This window comes from Solanum lycopersicum, chromosome 10, assembly GCF_036512215.1.
Source record: "Solanum lycopersicum chromosome 10, SLM_r2.1".
NCBI lineage: Eukaryota > Viridiplantae > Streptophyta > Magnoliopsida > Solanales > Solanaceae > Solanum > Solanum lycopersicum.
In genome coordinates, this window is record NC_090809.1 from 21,128,837 (window position 1) to 21,142,970 (window position 14,134).

At 33.1% G+C, this 14,134-nt stretch overlaps 1 pseudogene; it reads right to left on the reverse strand.

Moving 5' to 3' along the window:
• Window positions 1–4,927: 4,927 nt before the first annotated feature.
• Window positions 4,928–9,110, reverse strand: LOC101261375 (uncharacterized; annotated as a pseudogene).
• Between the last annotated feature and the right edge of the window lie 5,024 nt (window positions 9,111–14,134).

Consider the following 14,134-nt stretch of genomic DNA (forward strand, 5'->3'; position numbering starts at 1 on the left):
ATATCTTAGAAACACATCTTAACAAAACTAAGTTCCTATTACCCGTGAAATATATATGTAAACAACTTAAACAAGTAGAGATCCTATCTAAAAGAATAAAACAAGAGTGTACATATGTAAAAGTTAAAACCTAGCCTTCGGTTTGTGAAGTTGACAAGAATTCCTAGTGAAGACTGAAAAGGGATAAACCATCTCATATGCAAACTCTAGTGTGAAAATGTCACAACCCAAATATTGTTTTCATTTCTTCTCTTTCCCTTAAATAGTGCTTCCTTTCATTACTTCCCTTTTAGCTAATATGTTTTGACAATTGTAGGTGACTACTCCAGGGCCACATGGACCTATATGATGGTATCTAAGATAAATGTATTTGACTTTCTCAAGGCTTTCATTGACATGGTCCACATTCAGTTTCACATCTCTGTCTAGATTTTGAGTGATAATGCCTTGAAGTTAGGATCTAGCACCTCTGGTTCTCAGTTTTTTTTTTGGCGAATGGATCTTTCATCAATATTATTGTCCTTATACCCCTTAATCATATGAAGTCGTGGTGAGACTACTATTCACTTACTTTTATACTCTGTCTTACTTCTTTTATTCTTGGGTGATTGTGTCTTGTCAACAACTTATCATATAACCCCGTTTCCCATCACCTTGTTCAATAACAAAAGTTCCTTTGAGGTTTTATATGATAATTTCTCCTCATTTTACACATCTTGAGACTTTTGGTTGTCTAGCATATGCAACTCTTCCTGAAGTCCAAGAGAATAAAGTTGGTCCATGATATGTTCTTCCTAGGATAACCCTTTGCAAAGAAAGGTTACGAAGTGTATAATCTTCATTACAAAGTCTATTTTATAGAGATGTTCGTTTCCATGAAATCATCTTTCCTTTTTTCTATTCAATAACCCCCTCCCTCCACTGATTTTCCTCCCATTTATTTCTCTGCAGACTTCCCTTCCATCTGCCTCCCTATTCCACCAACTTCTCCTTCCCTCCCTCTATTGCAACCTTACCTTAGTTCCTCATATCCTGCCCGAACACGTGGTTCTTAACAGACCTCGCGTCACACCACACTATCTTATCCTAAAGTCTTATTAATATGCTCCTTGTTTAGTGTTCCTCTTACCCTTGCTCCTTATATATTTCCTTGCAGGCCTCCATAACTGAAGAACCTATGTTTGAGCCCTACACTTCTAGTCATGCAACCTCAATCACTGCTTTGCAATAGGCTATGAGCTCATTTTTTCTTCTTTGTTAGCCAATTTTACTTGGGAGATTGTTGAGCTTCCTCCTCGTAAAAATCCCATTGGTTGCAAATGGGTTTACAAGATCATATATAAGGTCGATTGTGTTGTTGAACAATTCAAAACTCAACTAGTTGTGCGGGGACACCCAAGTTGAAGGTGTTAATTTCTATGAAACTTTTTCTCCGGTAGTAAAAATGACCACTATAAAATCCATGGTTTTGTCGCTATCAGAAAATAGTTTGTTCCAGTTAGATGCTAACAATAATTTGAATGGTTAGCTTGATGAGGAGTTCTATGTGAAGCTTCCTCTTAGCTACTTTTTTCTGTCTCTACTACTTATCCTCCTCTCGTCTGCAAGATCCAAAAGTCTTTATATGGGTTTCGCCAAGCCACTCGAGAATGGTATTCAAAGCTACCCCAAGCACTTTCTTGTAGGGGTTACACTCATTCCTTGAATAACTACTCCTTCTTTACTAGAGTTTCTGGTGGGTTCATTGTTGTGGCAGTTGTATATAAAATATGACATAATTCTCACGGGCACTGACGTTGCCGAGATTTCTTCCTTGAAATAGGATCTGGAGTGTCAATTCAAGATAAAGCATCTGGGTGCTCTCAATTATTTTATGGACATTGAGGTCTATTTATATTGCTTTACCAAAGGAAGTTCATTCAGGATCTCGTTCACACTTTTAATTTTTCTTATGTCTCCCCTATAGCTTACCCTCACAAAATTAATGTCAAACTGTAGCTCCATAAAGGTGATATTTTGACCACGCCCGAGGAGTATGGCTCCCTAATTGTGAAGCTCAATTTTATTACAGACTTGGACCGACATCTTCTTCTGTTTAATACCTCAATACATTCATACGGTCCCTTTATGTTCGCATTTGACTATCGCATTGCATTTGTTATGTTATGTAAGAGGGACCCCTGATCATGGTATTTGTTTCAACTGCAACACTATTTCTTCTATCTCTGTCTTTTGACAATGATTGGGCTGCTTAATCTACATCATGTTGTTCTTTTTCTGGTTTTTATATGTTGTTGGGTTGGTGCCTCATTTCTTGGAAGTTTAAGAAACATCCCATCATGTCCTTTTCTTTTGCTAAGGCTGAATGTCGCTCTCATAGCAAAGCTTTTGTTGCGCTTACTTGGTTATCTCGCCTTTTGGATGATTTTGGCATCACATGATCTTCTATCCCGCTACATTGTGACAATCAGGCTGCTATTTACATTGCCCAGAATCCTGTTTTCTATGGGTGTAGCAAGTACATTGAGGTGGTCTGTCATTTTTTTCACGCCAAGATGACTAATGGTCTAATATGTCTCCTTCATAGTCCTACTACTTCTGAGTTGGTGGACATTTTCACCATGGTCTTACATGGTCCTGCTCATCATGTTTTTCTTGGGTACTATCACATCCTATCTCAAAGGTTTTCCAAATTACATTAATTCTGAATTTTATATTACTCACGGATACATTATTTTTTCGCTTAATATATCGCAAACAATAGATGCATGAGTTTTGTATCATATTCGTAGTTATCTATCAAATACATAACTATAAACCAAATTCATACGTTTGAAATAATTGAGGTTACGTGTCAGTAATAACATTTGTACCTAATGCATTGTACGCAAAAAAATGTAATGTATCTTATAGAAGTAGAGTGATGTATCTTAATGGTAAGGGAGAAAAGGAAAAAATGATTTTTGTAAGTAATTCAATTGGTAGAAATTATTAGAGATTATGTTATCTTAAGTCGTATAATTACGTAATTTACACATTTAAAAGTCTCTTCAAATATGGTCAAAATGGGTTCAATATGGGTATCCATTTGATCCATATAAGATCACTTATTTTCTCTTTCACTCAATAAAAAAATATTTAGAGGTAGGTTGGTGGAAGTTGGGGGTGGAGTGGGGATGGGGGCGGAGAATGCCCGGGAGGGAGAGGGTAAACTTTTTTTTGTGCAAAAGCTAATTTTTCTTTTTTTAAAAAATAGGGTATGTTGGTGGAAGGTGGGGAGGAGGCAGAGGGTTGCCAGGAGGCGGGGTAATTTTTAATTATTTTTTTTTTGAAAAACAGATGTTTTTTTTATTTTTGAAAAATAATTTTTTTTAGGGGTAGGTTGGTGAAAGGTGCAAGGGGGGGTGAGGTAATGTGGAAAGGGATACATTTATGTTTTTTTTTAAAAAAACAGATTTGGTTAAATTGGTTAGAACCATTTTGACCAAACCATATTTGACCATATTATATTTGAATGGATTAAGATCCAAACCATATTTTCTGAAAACATATTCAACCCATGCAAAACCAATCCACTTCGACCGTTTGCCACCCTTAATGCGCATAATTACTTATGTGGGGCAAGCCTAATACAAATAAATTAAGAGAAAATTATGCAGTTAAACAAAGTTATACTACTTAATTACTCATCACACATATAGTTTTTTATAATTATCAGTCGTGACTAACTTTATACATTATTTACATGGGTTGACCATGTTTGTATATGTATAATTCGCCAGAATATACAATTACATATGTATAACATACAATTATATAACCGATATACATACACAATTCACCTCTCTGCCCTCTACCGATCTCCTCTCCTCCCTCTCCCATTCTCTCTCGCCTCTCTCCTCTCTCTCCCAATCTCGCTGCCATATATACAAATACATATGTATAATGTACAATTATTTAACCAATATACATATACAATTTATCTCTCTCCCAATCCGTGCCCTCTCTCGCTCACCTCTCTCCTCTCTCTCTCCCCCAATCTAGCTCACTCTCTCCTTCCTCTACCAATCTCACTCGCCTCTCTCCTCCCTCTCCCAATCTCAGTTACCTCTCTCCTCCCTCTCAAATCTCGCTTGCTATATATACAAATATATTTGTATAATATACCGTTATCAAACCGATATACATATACAATTCATCTCTCTCCAACTATTTTCCCTCTCTCGCTTGCCTCTCTCCTCCCTGTAACATGTAGCTATAAATTGTAATTATCAAACTATAACTATGGAAGAGTAATTAGGCTATTTGTAAATTATAAATCACATAGCTTTAATACGAAATTACAATCTATCCCTAATAAGCTAATTACATTAATCTCTTAAATATTAAAAAAAATTGGATATAATAATTGAAGATCGAATACATTAAATATTGTCTCGGATACGTTAACATGTACCTCAGATACATTAAAAACTAGCTCAGATACATAATATATAGCTCAAATACTGGGTCGGATACATTAATATGCACATTAAGAAATAAGAAATTTTGGAGATATTTAAAAGTAATAGGGGATAATGGAAATAAGTTAAACAAAAGATGTTTATTTCTGTAAATCGTTCATTTAAAATAGCTTGAAGTCATATTTGACCAATTATAATATATGGTCAAAATGAGCTCATTTTATTAATATGGACTGAAATTGTCACCCTTATGGCCCATTTATGTCTATTACATTGTAATAGAGTAGAGAAAAGAAAATCTGAACAAATGTGGGTGCAACGGCTTTTACAATCTGAATTAGTTTAGGTTTAACATCCGTTCATGAAGCTTTTAGGGAAATATGGTAAGAAAACATGGTAATGCACCAATTATACCTAGTGTGGATTTGCAGTTAAAGAAAAATGTTTGATCGCATTTACGGGTAGAGTTGGGGATACTTTGAGTGAATTTAAACTTATAACTTGGAAGTAAAGAGTTACATTCATGTTCTAAATTCCCTAATAGTAGTTAATAGTATATTCAAAGCCTATAATATGCATCTTTTATTCTTTCGACTCAACTGCTTGCTGAAACAGCACAACTGCAAGAGTAACAAGGGAAGCATAAACAGAACTGGGCATCTTTTGAACCACCATTCCAACATGTGGAACTCCCTCTGTTGACCTCTTTGTTAGCACAGCGATAGTTGGTGCTACTGCCAACGTAATAAGTTGTCCTTGACTCACCATAATAAAAGTATCCTTTGTTAATTTCCTAATGAATTTCACAAATTCTTGACGATCTAGTTCTCCATCAGTATTGATATCACACTCCTGTACATGAAAACAAAATATTCAATAGGAGAAAATAATTTCAATTGATTAGATTCCCAAAGAAACATAAGAAGATAATTTTTCATATAACTACAATACCACTTCAAGTTCTCTCTGTATATATCGCAGAATCAAGATGAAATCTTTTGACAAACCAAACAAGAATCAGGAAACAAAATAAAGTTCCCCAAAAGGATACACATGAGCAAGCAGACCATGTTCACTTGATAATAAAAATGATGCTCCCTTGTTTGACATGGAGTTTAAGAAGTAAATTGAATGACTCACATTACCATAAGACAGCCTACTTTAAATGAAAACAGAGTGATTAGAATTAATGGTTTAGGCACAGCCACAGTGATTCAATCATTAATGCAATGAATGAAAATTAAAACATGAGGTAACTGAACAATGCACAAAGATTAATAGTGTAGCAGCGAATCAACTAATAGAAACATACCTGCATCAGGACTCTAACTTGATGTTTTGTAGGAGGATCAAAATGAGGACCCGGCAAACGTTTATTGATATCACTGGAAAGTGATTAGACGTTAGCACCATCTAAGTATACATACATACATACATACATATATATGCATATATATATATATATATATACGCGCGCGCACACACACACACTATATATATATATATATGCGCGCGCGCACACACACACACTATATATATACGACATCTGCAGCCACTCAAAGTTGTCCGCATAATTCATTTATACACCTCAACTAATCCTTGTGCCAATTGAACACTTTATTTGTTCAAAAGTCATTCCTATTAAACACAAAATGCTGACATGGCAAAAAACGTGTAATTCACTTTCTTTGAGAGCGTTAATTTATTAAAAATAATATTTTTCCTTTTTTTCTCTTAATTTATCCCCTAAGTTAATTTTTTAAAAAAATTATTAACAAAAAAGAAAAAGGATAGTTGTCTTCTTCCCTCTTTCTATCATATTATTCTTTCACCATTTTTATCTCTTTTTTTTACACACCACACCACACTCCCTCCACCTCTCTTTCTCTCACCCTCATTGTTCTTTCCTGCTTTCTTCTTTTTTCTTATATCGATTTTCATCTCAAATATCTCGAAAAAGTTTCATTTACAATGATAAAAAAAAATATGAATAGATTTATTTGGGCAAAAGTCTGTTATTTTTTTTTAATTCTAATAAATAATTTCTAATGTATAAAAGATGAAGACAATGAGTGAAAATTTTAATGCAATCGAAATGAAAGAGAATGCATATTTAGCTTGAATAGACAACAATGGTGTGTCATTGTAGCTTCATTGAAGAGAAGAAAGAGATGGAGCGACACTAACTCCATTGAAAATCAGAAATGGGTTTCAGAAGGAGGAGGAAGAAAGTGGGGAGGGTGGAGGCTTTAATTAAAAATAATTTTTTTTTAATTTTTAAAAATACTTTATGAGTCAATTAGCCACTTAAAGTTGTCCTCATATTTCACTTTAACACCTCAATTAAGGAATGTACCTATTGAACACTTAAACCTTAAAAAATTTGTACCTATTTGACACAAACTAACAATCAATTGAAAAATAAAAACGCGTGTATTTCAAACGCGAATTCATATTGATTTTACCAATAATATGATGACACGTGACATTACATTTAATTTTTTAAAACCTCTATATAATTAATTCATAAAGTATTTTAAAAAATTAAAAAAAAATTATTTTTAATTAAAGCCTCCACCCTCCCCACTTTCTTCCTCCTCCTTCAGAAATCCATTTCTGATTTTCCATGGAGTTGGTGTCGCTCCATCTCTTTCTTCTCTTCAATGGAGCTACAATGACACACCATTGTTGTCTATTCAAGTTAAATATGCATTCTCTTTCATTTCGATAGTATTATAATTTTCACTCGTTGTCTTCATCTTTTATACATTAGAAATTATTTATTAAAATTGAAAAAATATAACAGACTTTTGCCCAAAAAAATCTATTCATATTTTCTTTTATCATTGTAAATGAAACTTTTTCGAGATATTTGAGATGAAAATCGATATAAGAAAAAAAAAAGGAAAGCAGGAAAGAACAATGAGGGTGAGAGAAAGAGAGGTGGAGGGAGTGTGGTGTGCTATGTAAAAAAAAAGAGATAAAAATGGTGAAAGAATAATATGATAGAAAGAGCGAAGAAGACAACTATCCTTCTTCTTTTTTGTTAATTAATTTTTTTAAAAATTAACTTAGGGGATAAATTAAGAAAAAAAAAGAAAAAAATTATTTTTAATAAATTAACGTGCTCAAATAAAGTGAATTACACGTTTTTTGCCATGTCAGTATTTTGTGTCTAATAGGAATGACTTTTGAACAAATAAAGTGTTCAATTGACACAAGGATTAGTTGAGTTGTCTAAATGAATTATGCGGACAACTTTGAGTGGCTGCAGATGGCTTAAACCTATACATACATACATACATATATATATATATATATATATATATGTATATATATACATATGTGTGTGTATATATATATATACACACACACACACACATATATATACATATATATACATATATACACACACATCTATACATACATATATACATACATACATACATACATATATATATATATATATATATATATATATATATATATATATATATATATATCACATTCTTACTTGAAAACAAGTAGTACAGCAATATAAAGGTCTTCAAACTTGAGATTTTCTCTTCCTGAATCAATTCTGACACGATCAAAGACATTGTCTGTTATTTTGTGTATTTGTGTCTCTCTCCACTGCTTACCTGCATCAGGTGAATGTGGTGTTTTTCTATTTCAGTAACAGTGGCTGACTGTTGAGATGTGTGTATATATATATATATTCTTCACTGTTAACTTCAAATTTTCTGGTGTAAGTAAGGCTTAGAACAAGAAATAACTATTTGAGAATGCCAAGTATGATAGTTAGATAGTTATCGGAGAAAATGGTGCAAGTAGGAATCAGCCTCACATATATGTTAATGTTTAGGTGCCCAAAAGAAATGTCTCCAATTGATCCATTGAATGAAATCAAATGCATGAATATAAGTAATAAAACAAAAAGGAGGGCAACATGATCACATTAATTGATATATGTGGGAGTGGTAGTTTAAAAATATCCAGATTAATACAGTAAAGTTGTGTGATGCTTGATGACAGGATTCCTAATCTACTCTGACAATAAAAATAACTTATAAGAAGAGTTAGAGTCAGAAATCCACATCACAACTGCTATTGTAATTATGATGTCAGGGGTTGAAATTGAAGATATTAAAATGGGTTAAAATAGAAATCGGATAACTTTTTAGCTAAAAAAAACAATTCAAATTTAAAATAAGGGTGTCCCGAACATAGATATTAAGTATTGAAATTACTTTACACACTCTGTGTTATGTAATATTATTGAAAATAAAACGTAAAAATTCCTGAATTAGCTATTCTGATGCAAATCTCTGCTGAAACTAGAGTACTCCTCCCTCCTCTACAAAATAATACATTTCGAATTAATTATTATAACTACATTTTTTGAATTCCTAAATCCAACCCTAAAACATCAATTATTTACACAAGAAAACTCAAATCAAGAAATGGATCGAACAACGCATGGGAGGTTACCTTTGAATTTTTACAGAATCTGGCCCATCCTTCCAATTGCGGAGACTATTGCTCAACAAAATACTTATAACTCATCCACCCAACTCCACAAACACGTTTCCTTTTTGTAATACTCTTGAAATTGTTTTTATGAAAACATAAAGTTATTGGCTATAAATTTCCAAATACTATCACAAATTTATTATTTTTTATAATGAAATACTCAGAATGCATTATTTTCACATCATAACACAATATTTTTTTGAAAATTATTGTTATTATCAGGGAGCGGCTCAACGCAACTGGAGGTCTAAAGCCAACTAGAGGCCTAAATCTAAAAAAACTTCATATGCATTAATTTTTTTTTTAAAAACAAAAACTAGCATTTTTAAATGAAAATTATACTTATTATTTTTTAAAAAATGATTTATTCAATTTCTTTTTCAATTATTACCTATAGATAAGATTTTATCAATTCAATATTGAAAAACATTTCCTTATTCGAGCAATTATTATATGAATTGTTAATATAAAATTTGATTCAAGAAGTTGATAATTTTGTATACCCCACATTTTACTATGCTTGTTGTAATGCTTGAAAATCTAAAAAATAATATTCATTACAAAAATATAATAATACTAATAATAATAAAAATAATAACAACAACAGCGCATACCCACATGGTTCGATAAGGGTGCACGTGCAACCGTTAACTTCAAAAGGAAATCATATATATATATATATATATATATATATATATATATATATATATTAAGAAACTACCAAAAAGTAAAATATATGTAATAGTGCATCCTTAAATAAGATCTAGCCTTGGTTTTAAGCTTGTGATATCATTTACAAGGCTTAGGTTCAAACCTAGCTATTACCTCTTTCATTTTTTTAATTTTAAATTTAGCTTAGAGCTTATATGATGCATCAAAAGTCTTCAAAAGAGGGGTTCACTTCTGAACAATGATGGTAGTAACTAGTTAGTTTGTGATATAATTTTCTCACATTTTATAAACAATTTCTCATGAAAAATTTGCATTTTTAAGCCAGATGACCAAAGATAAAGTGACAAATAGATGATTTTTTTTATGTATAAAAGTTTGCAATGAATTTTAAAATATACTCAACTATTTGAATTGATTTGATACTATCCTTCATCCACCTCCTAGCCTCCTAATACTATTGACGTCAACCTTTTGGCTAAAAGATATATGATATCAACCATTTGACTCATATTTTACCTTATTTTTAATAACCATTTAAAGTAAAATCATTAAATATTTATTTATTAGGTTGCCTAATCTTATTGGTTTCAATTTATATCTTTCTCAAATAAATAATAAAAAAATCACGTATAATACATATTTTTGATCCGATATGCTTGAAAATAATTTTTAAGAAATTATTAATTTCTTGATATCTTCTATTAGCTTGTTATATAAATTAATAACCAATTTATTATAACTCAATTTATAATTGAGGACTCACCAAAATTTCGCGTCTGAATTAAAATAAGATTATTATTTTTCACCAAAATAAAAATTTCTATTAGTTATCCGATTTTGTTGTTCATTTTCTCTTTTTATTAATTTGTTAACCTTCTATTATTAATTAAGATATAGAGACTTAAACTTTGAAATGAATTAAAATGTTCATATTCTTTTAATTTATACTGTTATTATGGTGGGGTAGGGTGGGAATAGGTAAGAAGATTATTTTTATCCATTTATTTTGAATTCATGGTACATACAAAATAAAAAATGTTATTGAATTATTTTCTACTAAACTAATTATTTTTTATTTGTATGTCCTCGTTATTTTCCTACTTTTTTTCTCTTTTATTTTTTGTTGTAAAATTTACAAAAAATACCTTCATTGCGAACACGATAGTTTTTACTTCACCATGAATTCTTGTAGAAAATTCTCATGGCTTGAGGTATGTCGAAAGACATTGTCCTTAAGTATATTTCACCCGGTATGAGTGTATCCCTCATGATTCAGCAAGCTCTTCTAATATAAAACTAGGAGCTAGAAACTAACAAAGATTCAATTAAAAGAAAACCTAGCATAAGAATATATCAAAAGAAGAATTGTTTTGTTGTCTTCCCTCTTACTCACCATTAATAAAATTAGAGTTATATAGAAAATTAGTAACCTCTCAAATATGTGAATGGTTAAAATAATCAAAAATCATAAAAGACATTAAACACAATTAATGAATTGAAGGGCAATTCATTTCAGCAAACGAAACGTTTTGTAACAGCCATATTATGACAGAAAATAATGGCTAATTAATGGATGATAATAATGACAATAGAATATTATTTATGGAAAGAAATATTTAGGACATAAATAATAATCTCTTTCAAATATAATAGAATATAAAATAATTCATTTGAGATCAATAATATTTTTCCGACAATCCTCTACATATCTCAAAATGTTTATTAAGGAATATGATTAAATAAGAAGTTTTGCTGGGTTTTCACATGTGAGTCTAATGTATTGAATCTAATTTTCGTAGACTATGAACCGGACTTATATAAAACAAGATTTATACTTACAGAATAACTTGGTATATTTTAGAACTTCCATGAACCAATAATTTTTTTGTTAGTCCAGCGTTTTATTCTATCACATTGTACTCTCACAATCTTTGTTGGCACTGCGGTTTTGCGCTAAACAGTCATGCTCATGTCCTAGTATTCATGAGTGCTCTATAAATCTTTCACAATTTCATAGAAGCGGCATCACTTCACACTCATATAGGTCCAAACATCAAGCATATTTAGCAGAGCAATACACCACCTATAAAGGATTTGACTTGGATTAAGAGCCCTAATTCTGTCTCACTTGCTTTTAGATTATCACACTATATTCACACATCATAGGAGGGACATAACTTTATAATGTTTACTTGATCAACTAATGACTTGTTATTACTCATATGAACCAAATTTATGAGATCTCCAATCACATAGGTTGGGTTCCCATCATTATTGATCTTCTCATATGACTAAAGGTCTTACTCCCTGTCACAACCCAAAATGAGCCGCGAGTGGCACCCACACTTATCCTACTATGTGGGCGAACCAACCAATCTAAACCCCAACATTTCAAACATAATAAACAGAAAACAATGCGGAAGACTTAAAACTCATTAATATAACTAATAAATAACTTTTAAAGTTTATCAATTACTATCATTATCCCCAAAATCTGGAAGTCATCATCACAAGAACATCTATCCTCAGATTACTAAGTCTAAGAGTATCTAAGAAGCTAAAGTAACTAAACAGATAGTCCATGCCAGAACTTCAAGGCATCAAGACGTGAAGAAGAAGATCCAGTCCAAGCTAGAAACAATAGCTCACCCTGAAATATGACGTGATGAAGACTGGCTAGAGTTGCGGTTGAGTTGAAGACGACGGTACGTTTGCTGCACTCCATAATGAATCAAAAAGAAAACATACAAGTAGGGATCAGTACAAAACACGCGTACTGAGTAGATATCATCGGCCAACTCAAAATAGAAAGCAATATATATCAGATAATATCATAAAATCAACTACAATACTCAACAGGTAGCATCAACAAGTACAAGAATCATTGATAATAAAGCCAAGTACACCCATGAGGACACAAGCCTCCATACAATACTCATTTGGGAAATAGGTTCATTAAATTGAGTATATTAACATTGTTCTTAACAGTTACCTTATTCAGTTGTCTATAGTCAATGCACATCCGAAAACTTCCATCCTTCTTCTTCACAAACAAAACCGGAGATCCCCAAGGAGATACACTTAGTCTAATGAAGTCTTTGCTTAACAACTCTTGAAGTTGGGCCTTTAACTCTCTTAACTCAGCGGGAGCCATCCTATAAGGGGGTATGGAAATGGGGCGAGTACCCGACTCCAGATCAATGCAAAAGTCAATATCCCTATCCGGTGGCATACCAGGAAGGTCTGCAGGAAACACATCCATAAACTCACGAACTATCGAAACCGACTCAATTGAAGGTACTTGGGTAGTATCATCCTTGAGGTGTGCCAAGAAAGCTAAACAACCCTTACTAACCATTCTCTTAGCACGAAGAAACGAGATAATACGAGCTGGAGTGGAAGTGTAGTCACCCTCCCACACTAACGGATCCGTCCCAGGCTTGGCCAATGTCATAGTTTTGGCATTACAATCTAAGATTGCAAAGTTTGGAGAGAGCCAAGTCATACCCAGAATTACATCAAAATCAACCATTTCTAAGATAACCAAGTCTACCTGAGTATTGCTCCCCATAAAATTCACAAGACAAGACCTATACACCTTTTCAACTATCACAGACTAACCCACCGGAGTAGAAACACGAATAGGCATGTCAAGCAATTCACAATGTAAGTTAAGAATAGTAGCAAATGAGGAAGATACATATGAAAATGTGGATCCAGGATCAAATAATACAGAAGCCATGCAATCACAAACCAAAAGATTACCTGTGATGAGGAGCATCAGATGTCTCCGCTTCAGATCTCCCAGGGAAAGCATAACAATGGGACCTATCACCTATCTGTCCGTTGCCCCTACCATGTTGCACTGCAGAAGTTCCAGTTTGCCCGTCACCCTGTCCATTTTGATAACCACCATTACCTCGACCACCACGTCCTCCCGAATAACGACCTCTTCCATGACCACCTCTACCTCTGATTGTTGGGGGTCTGTAACTCAGTTTTGGACAATTTCTCCTAATATGTCCAGTCTCTCCACATCCATAACATTCTTTGGATTCAAGCATAGGTCTCTGTGAGAACGACGGAGTCTGGGGGTAACCTCCAAACTAACAGAAATGTTGACCGGTCTGCGGTGGACCCCCAGCTACAGCCTGTAGTGAAGACTGAATAGGTCGGGCTGGATAACCTCCTGAACTCTTTCCTCTAGAGTAAGAACCATTAAACTCACCTCCTTTATGAAACTTCTTAAATGTCGATGCCATGGTGCAGTCGTCTGGCTTCACTCCCTCCACTTCTATCACGAAATCTACCACCTCCTGAAAGGATTTTGCTGCAGCAACCACCTGTAAGGCTAAAATCCGCAAATCTGATCTCAACCCTTTCACGAAACGGTGAATCCGCACTTGTGGACTGAAGTAAAGCTGGGTGGCATACCTGGATAGTGCACGAAACTTAGCCTCATAAGC